The sequence below is a fragment of the Erinaceus europaeus genome, chromosome 17 (genome assembly GCF_950295315.1).
Source record: "Erinaceus europaeus chromosome 17, mEriEur2.1, whole genome shotgun sequence".
Taxonomy (NCBI): Eukaryota; Metazoa; Chordata; class Mammalia; order Eulipotyphla; family Erinaceidae; genus Erinaceus; species Erinaceus europaeus.
The window spans coordinates 45831494-45843722 of NC_080178.1; the positions used below are offsets into that span (position 1 = coordinate 45831494).

The 12229-nt window shown below is 46.8% G+C and overlaps 1 pseudogene; it reads left to right on the forward strand.

Annotated features, from left to right (window-relative positions):
* The window catches only part of LOC132533726 (NADP-dependent malic enzyme, mitochondrial-like), a 36307-nt pseudogene that overhangs the window by 15296 nt on the left and 8782 nt on the right, over positions 1–12229 (forward strand).

Below are 12229 nucleotides of genomic sequence, written 5' to 3' on the forward strand. Positions count from 1 at the left end.
TCTGATGTTTGGGCTGGGGTGTCAGGTTAAGCAGAAATTTTCATCTTTGGGAGCCTTTCTGATTCTTCTGTTGCTTATAAACTGTGCCATTGGCTGTGATAAGATCCTGTCAGCTTTTCAATGAGCATTCGCTTGTCTGCATGAGCACAATATGTTTCTTCTCCAGCTGTTTGCACACCTTATTCTCTCCAAGGAGAAGAGCTGGAAACATTCCCCCATAATCCTTAGAATTTGACTTCATTTTCTCTTGCAAGAAAAAAAATAGCACCTTAGGACCAAAGCCGCTAAAGTAGTAGATAATGTTTGCACATTTCAGGAAGGAATAAAGCATCAAAATGTCAAGAAACCTGTTTTAGCTTCTTCTGTGTTAACAGAGACGTATCTTCTTTTTTAATTTTTTATATTTTATTTATTTATTTTCCCTTTTGTTGCTCTTGCTGTTTTTGTTTTCAATTGTTGTTGTAGTTATTAATGTTGTTATTGATATCATCGTTAGATAAAACAGAAAGAAATTGAGAGAGGAGGGGAAGACACATAGGGAAAGAGAGAGACAGACATATGTAGACCTGCTTCACACCTGTAAAGTGACTCCTATACAGGTGGGAATCCAGTATGACAGTCCTTGCACTTTGTGCCACATGCACTTAACCCGCTGTGCTACCACCTGATTTCCAGAGATCTACTTCTAAAGGGATTACTGTCTTAAGAGTAATTCCCAGGAGCTCCACTTCCTCAGAGCCCTGCCCTAATAGGGAAAGAGAAAGACAGGCTGGGAGTATGGATCAACCTCTCAACGTTCATGTTCAGTGGGGAAGCAATTACAGAAGCCGGACCTTCTACCTTCTGCACCCCATGGTGACCCTGGGTCCATATTCCCATTGGGTTAAAGAATAGGAAAGCTATGAGGGGGATGGGATATTGAGATCTAGTGGTGGGAATAGTATTCCTCTTATCCTATGGTATTGTCAGTGTTTCCATTTTATAAGTAAATACATTTTAAAAAGAAAAAAAAGTGAATAACTCACACCCAGGGACCAGGCAATGGCACACTTGGTTAAGAACACACATTACAGTACACACAAACAAAGGTTTAAGCCCCTGGTCCCCACCTGTAGGAGGAAAACTTCACAAGTAGTGAAGCAGTGCTGCAGGTGTCTCTCTGTTTATCATCATCATCATCATCATCATCATCATCATTATTTTACCAGTATACTGAATAACTCTGGTTTGTGGTGCTGTGGTGTCAGTGAAAGTTCACGGCACCAGTATGCTGGGCTAGCTTTGTAGAGGGAGACAGATGACCAGGGACACATGGCTGAGCAGGGAAGCAATATTTCTACAGGGCCCTCTGACTCTCAGGCATTAAAAACATTTCCTCACTGGTTCTAAGAGGACAGGTTCCCTTTTGCCAAAAAATGTGTGGAATGGAGGTTTTTGTCAGCAACAGAGAGCCTTTGTTGCAGAGGTGAAGATACAGACACACCCCTCCCCACCACCCCCCGATTTCATTAAGTTTTCCTTTTGTGTTTGACCCAATGTCAAGAATCCCAGTCCAATGTTTTCTGTTTGAGTGGGTTTTGTCAGTCTCTCTTGTCTAATTCTATTTGAGGAGAGTTCTAGGGGTCACTCACTCCTTTGCAGGCTTACATAAGGCCTAAGGGACATTTACTTTCTCCTAAGTGGAATGGTCTTGGTTTCTTTTTCCTCTCATGTAACTTAATTCTGAAAGTCGAGAGTTTTTTTCTGGCTCCTGATGGAAACTTCAGATGCTGCTGTGATTAACAGGCCTCTTTTGGGTGGAGATAGCATTGCCTGTAATTCCCCTTATGAAATCTCAGCAGACCAGATTCTAAGAAATGCACCATATGCCAGCACTTGAGTTCAAACCCCCAGTCCCCACCTGCATGGGGAAGCTTCATCGGTGGTGCAATAGTGCTATAGGCTCTCGTCTAAGTATCTTGTTCTGCCTCCCTCCCTTCCTACTTATCTCTATCACTTTTCCTCATGATCTCTCTCTCATCTCTATCAAAAAGAAGGGAAGAGTGACAAGAGAAGAAAGAGGGGAAACTGTGGGTGCCTCTGCTCATAGCTGCCACATGGTTGTTGTATTCACTTCCTAAAGTTACCTCAACAAAATGCCCAAAACTCTGGCCAGAAAGGTGGATCCACAGGGAGAGCATATGCCTCCAAGCATGAGGCTCTGGGTTTGATCCCCAACACTACACAACAGCACCATGGACAGAGACAAAAGGGATTCATGAGTAGCAGGGCATGGCTTTACCCTCCCCCCCACACACTCTCTTTCCTTCTCTCTCTCTCTCTCTCTCTCTCTCTCTCTCTCTCTCTCTCAAATAAATAGTAAAAATTGGGTCACATGCATGAGAAGTATTCCATTTTGTAAATAGACCACAGCTTTTCTATCCACTCAACTGTCATTGACATCTGGGTTAGTTCTGGGTTTGAGCTGTTACAAACTATGCAGCTGTGAATATATGTGTTGTTTTCGCCCGGGGCTGGCTTCACGGTTGGGTAACAGACGACCAGAAACACACGGCTAAGCTGAGAATGCAGTCTAATCTTTATTTATGAGCGGGAAATGTGCTCCTCCATCTTTCTCCTCCAGAGGAAGCGTGGAACTCAGGAAGTACATAGGAAAGGGCGTGGGGAGAAGGAAGAAACTAGCAAGGGCTAAACCAAATCTCCCAGTGGGGGAGAGTGAGACCAAAGCAATATAACAGAAAAGACTATGTAAATAGACCACAATGTCAAGCAATGTAACAGAAGCAGAACTAGATCCCAGAAGCAGATCTAGAAGCATACCAACATATATGTGTATAAAGATCTCTTTGGAGCTGGTGTTTCTGTGTTCTTTAGCTAGATCCCTAGGAAAGGAACTGATAGATCAGAGGACATATCTGTTTCTAGTGTTCTGAAGAGACTACAGGGGCTGGGTGGGGGCACACCTGGTAGAGCACACACATTGCACGGAGCCTGGTTTATTTTATATGTGTCAACAACTATAGTGTACACCATTATCCCCCAATAAAATGATTAAAAAGATTTATAAAAAGAAAGATAAGAAGAATCAAAAGAATCTCCAGACTGCTTCCCACAGGGCTTGGATTTGCATTATCCCAGATGTATAGAAGGCTTTCCTTCTCCCCATCCCCTTGCCAGCACTTGGTGTTTCTGTCCTTTCTGATATCTGACATCCTCACAGCTGGCATCTCTTTGTTGTTCTTACTTGCATTTCTCTGATAACCAGTGACTAAACGTTTATTCACATGTCTGTTGGCCATCAAGATCTCCATCTATCACAAGGAGATAAGAAACTGTCCTCAGGTGTCAGTAACTGTCCTGTAAACCATGATTTCTCCCAGGAAAATTGCTTGTGGTGGGGGATGGACTACAGAGCTGGCTCAGAGGCAGAGCACATGCATGAGTTTGATTCCTCAGTATCTTGTTTCTGAAAAATACATCAGAAACTTGTGGCTTCAAACAGTGAAATGTCTCATCTCACTGCTGGAGGCTTGCATCCTGGAATGAAGGTAATGGTAGGGTCATGAGCTTTCTAAAAGCTATGGGGGTGTCCTGTCTTGTCTCTGTAGCTTCTGAACTTCACAAGTAAGCCTAGTCCCTGTTTAGTTTGTGGATTCTGCTGCATTCACCCAGTCTGCCATCATCACTACATGTCCATTTCTACCTGTGAGTCTCTCTCTTCCCCTCTTCTCAGGAGACAACCAACAGACTAGATGACAGCGCCTCTTACCTTGAATGTGTCGGCAAAAACCCAATTTCTTTTTTTTTAAATTTTTTATTTAAGAAAGGATTAATGAACAAAAACATAAGGTAGGAGGGGTACAACTTCACACAATTCCCACCACCCAATCTCCATAACCCACCCCCTCCCATGATAGCTTTCCCATTCTCTAGCCCTCTGGGAGCATGGACCCAGGGTCATTGAGGGTTGCAGAAGGTGGAAGGTCTGGCTTCTGTAATTGCTTCCCCGCTGAACATGGGCGTTGATTGGTCGGTCCATACTCCCAGTCTGCCTCTCTCTTTCCCTAGTAAGGTGTGTCTCTGGAGAAGCAGAGCTCTAGGACACATTGGTGGGGTCTTCAATCCAGGGAAGCCTGGCCAGCATCCTGGTGGCATCTGGAACCTGGTGATTGAAAAGAGAGTTAACATACGAAGCCAACAATTTGTTGAGAAATCATGGATCCCAAGCTTGGAATAGTGGAGAGGAAGTGCTAGGGAGGTACTCACTGCAAACTCTAATGTACTTCTGCTTTCAGAAAAACCCAATTTCTAAGTAAGATCACTGGGATTAGGGTTTCCACATGTCAGTTAGCTGGATCCAGTTCCTCCGAGGGGTTCGCAGGAAATATCTGGCTATAGTATCACTCTCTAGCAAAAGTAACCCTCCTCCATCCTCATTTATGGACTGCTAGGTCATGCCCCTGGCACATTTTATCCCATGTCATTCTCATTTTGAGGTGACTCTGATCATATGTCCAGAGGCTTTATTCACTCAAAACAAAAATACAAACAGAAACATAAGAAAAGATGCAGACCGGTGCACTTGTGTGTATGTTAGTGTCCTGGATCCAGAAAGCTCACAAGTGCCCTGTGGAGGGTGATTATAGGGTAGGCTATGGGGGTGGCACCAGTGAGAAGACAGGTATTTTCTGGCCCTACAGAATAAACAGTCTAGTGGGAGGCTGTTTGCACTCAAGATGTGGCTTCCTAAATGATAACCTCTAGCCAGGCCTGAGAACAGTATGGTGATGTGCATGCCTGGGTTCTGGTGCCCTCTGGTGACTGTGGCTGTGTCTCTTCTAGTGGGCTGTTCATCACCATTCATGACAAGGGCCACATTGCCACCATGCTCAACTCCTGGTCTAAGGGTGACATTAAGGTAGGTTTCTTCTCTTCTGTGCTGTTGCTTTGTGGTGTACTGGGTCCTCTCAGCCTGGACCAGAAAGAAAGCCACCACAGCACTAAAGGGAAGAGTCAACACACCTGTCCCAGTTATGACAGGCTCACACACCTGTCATAGCTACGCAGGGAAAGGCCTGACAGAGGGAGAGTGGGCCAGAGCAAGGCTTCCAGGGATATCAGGGGCTAAGGGTCTGAACCCATATCCTGGTGCATGGTAACCTTGGCTTCTCTAAAGGATGATGACAGATGGGTTCCCTCCACTGAGCCTGCAGCAACCAAAAACCCTCAGAGGGGAGTCGAGGGGACAGAGGACCACACTGGCTCAGATAGGCTGGCATCCAGAGAAGGACCACTGCAGGAGCACTCCCCTGTCTTGCAGGCTGTGGTGGTGAACACATCCTTGGCTTGGGGGACCTGGGCAGCTATGGCTTGAGCATCCCTGTGGGCAAACTGGCACTATACACAGCATGACGGGGGTGTCTACCCACACCAGTGTCTGCCTGTGATGCTGGATATGGGCACCAACAACCAGATAATGCTCCCAATCTGGGTCACAAGGGCAGGGATGCTTCTGCCTCAGGGCACCTCCTCTGCACAGGCCACACAGGAGAAGGATAGAGAGAGACACACAGGCAGAAAGAGAGAGATGCCAGGCCAGGCAACATATGTGTCCAGCAATGAAGTAGTTACAGAAGCCAGAACTCCTTTGTTCTGTCTCCCCAAAAGAATTTTGGTTCATACTCCCAGAGGGGGGAAATGTTAAGGGAAGATGACCTGAATTCCACTGGGATCTGAAATGTTTGTCACCAAGAATCTTTATTTCTATACCATCACTGAGAGGGAAGAGAATCTCAAAAAACAGAGGAAGTCAGGTACTGTTTTGCTTCTCTGGGAGAAAAGAGGGAAAAGGAAGGACATTTGGAAAAAGTAATAGGTGTAAATGTGACTTAGAAAGGAAGTGAATAAATAATAGAAATGAATAAAAGTGGGCAAAAAATAAAACTACATACACACATATATAGACACACACACATACACACACATACACACACACACAGAGAGAGAGAGAGAGAGAGAGAGAGAGAAATATATACTCAACCCACACCTATGACCTCAGAACTATGGCAATTTCTGCAGTAGATGGATGGAAACACAGAACTCTGGTGGTAGGGATGGTATGGAATTAGACCTCTATTATCCTATAATTTTGTAGCACACTATTAAGTCACTAATAAAACATCAAATTAAAAGGAATCAGGAAAAGAAGCCAGACCAAGTAAGACAAGGGCCTGGCCCAGGTGTGAGCCCCCACACCAAACAGGGATGCTTGGCACTAAGGGAAATTCAGGTGCTGTGGTATCTTTTCTCCTCCTTCACCACCTCCTCCTTCTCATTCCTCTCTCTCTCTCTCTCTCTCTCTGTCTCTCTCTCTCCCTCTCTGAAAAACTTGGTCCTGGGCAATGAAATTGTGCATGCCTTAGTCCTGGTTCCAAAAAGCTAAATTCATGGAGAACATGGAGAGAAATGGTGAAAGTAGCATAGTGGTTCCCATTCTAGACTCTTTTCTTCAGTCTTTTTTCCACCAAAGCCATCCTTAAGTCCAAAGATACCTTTCCCAGCCACTAGAATTCAGCTGTTTGTTTGCTTGTCTGTCTGTCTGTTTGATTGTTTTACCAGGGCACCAATCAGCAATGGCTAAGGATTGAACCTGTGACCTTGGAGACTCAGGCATGGGGTGTTTTTGGTATTACTATTAAGCTGTCTCCTTTGCCTCCCCGCCCAAAGGTGTCATTTGATTGGATGCTGGGTGTATCCAGAGTTCCATAAGGAAATTCCCTTCCACAACCGGACTCAGGAAGTTTCTCATCTCCTGGCAAATAGAAACCTGGTTCTAGCACTGAGTATCTACGGATCAGTGTTTGTGTTCCATCCTGATTATCTTCTTACGATAAATTCTTAGAAACATAAGGCTGGGAGGGATAGCACAGGGATTCTACACAAATACTTTCCTGCCTGAGGCTCTGAGGTCACAGGTTCAACCCCCAATCACACCATAAACCAGAGCTAAGCAGTGTTGAAGGGGAGGTAGAAAGAGAGAAAAGAAAGAAGGAAGAAAGAGAGAGAGAGAGAGAGAGAGAGAGAAGAGAGAGAGAGAGAGAGAGAGAGAGAAATAAATGAAGGAAGGAAGGAAGTAATAAAAGGAGAAAGGAGAAGAAAGATCCTGCAGGTGTGGAGGGGAGGCAAACGTTAGTAGCTGTACTCCAGTGTCTCTCTTCTGTCTGACTCTCTCTACCTCTGAACCTGTATCTAAAAGAAAAACAGTTGTGGAGAGAGGCAGGCAGTGGTGCCCCTGGTTTAGCACACACTGCAGTGTGCAAGGTTCTGGGTTCAAGCCCCTGGTCCCCACCTGCAGGGGCAAAAACATCACAAGTACTGAAGTAAAGCTGCATGTGTGTCTCTGTCTCTTTCCTTCTCTATCTCCCTCTCCCCTTTCAATTTCTCTCTGTCTCTATCCAGCAATAAATAAAAAAATGAAGTTATAAATTACAAAAAGGAAGAAAAACAATTGATTGCTGGAACCAGCAGTTTTGTTGTGCAGGAACCGAGCTCCGAAACCAATGCTGTGTCAAAATTTAAACAAAGAAACAAATAACGGAGCTGGCTTGGAGGTGCAGAGTAGCCCCCTAGGCTGGAAGCTTAGCCCCCAGGCCCCTTCAGCACAGATCATCACCTCCCAACCCCACATCCATCCTTCCCACTGGGCTGCCATCCTGAATAGTCAGTCTGTCTGTCTGCCCCAGGAGCTGCTGGGTGACCCCCTGTACATAGCCTGTGGCAGGAGCATGTACATGGGGAAGATTAGGATTAAGACCAGATGCTGGACGAGTTCATGGATGCAGTCACCCACAAGTGAGAGACACAAGCCCCTGTGATGGTGTGGGGCAGGAAGGGGCTCTGAGAACAAACTGAGGGGGGGGAGTGCTCAGGGGGGATGAGGAATGGAGACTGCCTCACCTTTGAACTCAGAGACAATCAGGGCCATCAATGGTGAGTGTGTGTGGGGTTTGGAGGTGAGTGGTTACTGAAACACATGGGGGAGGGAACCCAGCATCTAAAGTCCAAAGAGGGAAACCTCCAGGCCTGAGCTGTTCTGACTGGAGGCAGGCTATAGGATGTTATGAGTGGAGGGGAAATGTGTCCTTCCCACAGAAGGTTCTAGCATTTAGGATGCCTCACCCCTACCTGGGGCCAGGTTGAGTAAGTGAGCAGGTCCTGTGGATGCTGGCTGTAAGATTAATGAGGGGACATCTCTGCCCTGGAATGATGGTGCCCTCACTTTGCGGAGAACTGCCCAGGGAAGTCCAGCTAAGGCCAGTGAGTTGCTCACTCTGTCTTGCCCCAAATCCCATCAACCAGCTACACACACATACTTGGAACCAAAAAGAAAGATCCAGAAAAAGGAGCTGAAAATGTACCTGAAGGGACGAGTATGCTGAAGAGGACACATGAGGCTGAGGCTCAAAGGGGCAGGAGTGTGGTGGATGTGTGGAGAAGAGCCAGAGGGATGTCATCCAGAAATGCCCACAGAGGTTGTCCTCTGGCCTAAATAAGCCAGCGCTGCCCACAGTGCTCTGGCTTCTCTTGGAGCAGAGCCCCCCGACACAGGATGAGGAACTGAATGAACTGCGTGTCTCAGTGGCTCTTCAGGGACTCTTCAAGGAGCTGGGAGTAGCTGAAAGTGCTGGGTTCAAATCCCAGCACCGCATGGGAGCATCCCAACACCAGGGGAACTTTATGCCTGGTGGACCAGTGCTGTTTCTTTCTGTTTTATGCCTGACCCCCAACAAAAAATAGGGAGCAACAAGGCACTATGGGGCTTGTCTGGTAGAGTGCATATGTTATAAGGCCAGAGGACCCTGGTTTGAATCCCAAGTCACTATCTGTGAGCACCTGCAGGGGGGACACTTCCTGTGCAGAGGAGCAGTGCTGTGGAGGTGTCTCCCTTTCTCTAGCTCTCTATCCCTTTCGGTATGTCACCCTTTCAACTCATTGCTGGGGCTCAGTGCCTGCACAGCTCCATAGCTCCCAGAAGCCATTTATTTTTCTTTCCTCTAGATAAAGGGTGAGTGACAGAGAGATAGAGAGGAGAGACACAGAGAGGAGAAGAGAAATCACAGCGCTGGTCCATTACTTGTGAAGCCACTCCCCTCTCCACTGGTGCCCCCATGTTGTGGCTGAGGTTCAAACCCAGGACCTCTTGCATAGTAGCATATACGCTCACTGACTTCTCCACTCAGATACAGAATCCACTGCCATGTCCAGTTTGAGGGCATCACCAATGCCAATGCCTACCTTCTGCTAAACAAGTACTGAAACAAGTACTGAATGTTAAATGATGATATGCAAGGTAGGTTCTGCCTTGGGACTGAGTATCTAGGACTGACTCCCTCACACATGACCACCTGCTGCCAGCGTGCTACTGGGGCTCCACTGCCTCATGGCTCAGGTTTCACTGTGACCTGGGAGAGAGTTCTGGGGCTTTGCTAAACCACTGCTCCCTGGTCTAGACCTTGGAGACCATGGCTGCATCCAGGGAGATGAGTATTACATGACTGCATATATCTGTGACTGTGTACAAGGTCGCAGGGTCTAGCCTCTGGACACCACATGGGATAACCTACAAGAGGGAAGCTTCATGAGCAATGGAGCAGTGTTATGGTGTCTCTCCTCTTTCTATCTCTCTCACTCTTAATCTCTCTGTCTCTTGATGTCTATCATATATATATGTATATATATATATGTATATATATATATATATATATATATATATATATATATATATATATATATCATGTAGGTATTGAGCCCTATCAAGAACACTGGTGGCAAAAAATGCAATGAAACATGTAAAGGGCATTCTAAATAATGCAACCAGCAAGTGCAAACTGGACTAGGACAGAGCACCTTTGTGAGCCACAGTTTCAGCCTCTCTCCACAGAAGTAGCTAACAAAGACCTGAGGCAGATACAGTAAATGTTTAAAGTGCTAATATATGGGGATCATATGGTGGCATGGCTAGTAGATCATACAGGTTATCATGCTCAAGGACCCAAGTTCAAGCCCCCAGTCCTCATCTGCTGCAGGAAGCTTCATGAGTACTAAAGCAGTATGGCAGATGTCTCTCTCTCTCTCTCTCTCTCTCTCTCTCTCTCTCTCTCTCTCTCTCTCTCAACCAGATGTCCTTCATGTTTACATTTACAGGGAATGATGAAGTGTGAGTAGTGGGTCCCCTTTCTGGTGGCCTTGAAGACCACAGGGGACGGGAGGGGCTGCTAGCAGACACTGTCAAGCACGTTCTGCATTGGAAGTGCCCAGGAGGGTCCAGACTGTGTCCAGGGGCCCTCAACAGTGGGGACTAGAAAGCTGTCCCCACAGCCAACACATGGGCCTGTGACTGCAGATAGAGGTCACCCCACAGGGAAAGGACTCTCTGGGGAACAGTCCTGCTCACTGCCAGCCCAGTGTAAGAGCATGCTGCACCTGCTGCCCCTGCCTTTCCCTCTGGCTCTGGCAGAGCTGCTGTCATGCTGAGTCAGAGCAGGCCAAGTAAAGCAGTCCAGGGGTTGGGGTTGGGAGGTGGGGTGGGTGCCTGGGTCCTGCATCCTTGGGTAGACTCTCTTCAGAATTTAGGAGGAAATACGTGGCTACGACTCTGGGAACTATTGCTGGTCTGTCTGAGACCAGGAATGTCCCAGAAGACACCAAAAAGGAGGTGGTGATAAGGGAGTCCTTGCTGGAGTCCAGCAACTCCACACTAGGCTGGGGAGAGGGAAGCCCACTTGGTCTTCCCTGGTTTTGCCCTGGTCCCTGTGTCCATGGGGGTAGATGGGAGTGAGGGCACACCCAGTCCCATCACTTTTATGCCTCCCAGTGGCCACTTGTGGCTTCCATTAAGTGACCCAACTTAATGACACGGAGCTGACAATGGGCCCACAGGGACAGCTGGCCAGTCACTATGGCTAGCATCCAACAAGCCCACCTTCTACAATAAATGGTTCAACTGGAGGCCACATTGGCCCACTATTCAGCCCTCATTCCCTAGTTGGTCTGAAGGGTTTGTCAGGTGACCAAGAATCTGGGGCTTAGCATCCTGAAAAGACATTGCAGTGGTTTTGCAAAAAGGCTTTCACTCCTGAGCCTCTGAGGTACAGGTAGAATCCCAGCAGAACCATAAGTTTGAACTGAGCAGTGCTTTGTTTAAAAAATAAATGGATAAATAATGAAATCCCTCTTGAATATACATATTTGAAATACACACATACAGATATATGAAGTATTGGGGCCTGGGTGGTGGTGTACCTCGTTAAGGGCTTTATTATCATGCGCAAGGACCCAAGTTCAAGTCCTCAATCTGTTGCTACCTGCAAGGGGAAAGCTTCGTAGGTGGTGAAGCAGTGCTGGAGGTTCTCTCTGCCTCCCCCCTCTCAGTTTCTCTCTGCTCTACCAGATAAAATAAATAAAGTAAATAAAAAATAAATGTTAGCAAGAAAGATAGACTACATATATATGAAATAAATATACATATTTGAAAGAAACATGGTTAAGGTGGGAGGCTTTGAAGGAGACAGGCACAACAGCTCATTCAGATAGTGCACTCCTTTCTCCTGTGCACAACCCAGGTTTGAGCCCAGCCCCCACACACTGGAGGTGCTATGGTCTCTCTCTCTCTCTCTCTCTCTCTCTCTCTTTGTCACCAGGGTTATCACTGGGGTTCAGTGTCTGCCTGACTCCACTACTCCCAATGACCATTTTTTTCCTTGAGATGGAGAATGAAAGACTTCAAGGGAAGGAGTGATACCACAGTACTGTTCCACCACTTGAGAAGCCCCCACCCCTCTGCAGAAGCTCCCTTAGGGTGGCTGGGGGACTTGAACCCAGGACCTTATATATGGTAATGTGTACACTCTACAGGGTGAACCAACTTCTGATCACCCCTTTCTAAGTCCTTAATATGTCACCCAAGAGCCACCCCCAACCCCCATGAAAGTCAATGTTGGAGAAAAAAACAAACCTTCTGTTGTAGAGCTCAAGACTTGTTGTTCAGCCTTTGAGGTTCTGGGCTGAACTGTGTGTTGTGGGGGGAGTAACTTTTTCCTCCAAAGGGAGCCTCCAATGGCATCCCAAGGAGAACACCCAAAGCCAGCAAGGCAGCCAAGGTGTTGGGGGGCTCAGGAAGCCACATACACTGCTGGGGTAGAGAGTACCAATGTTCAAAGGTCAAGGTGCT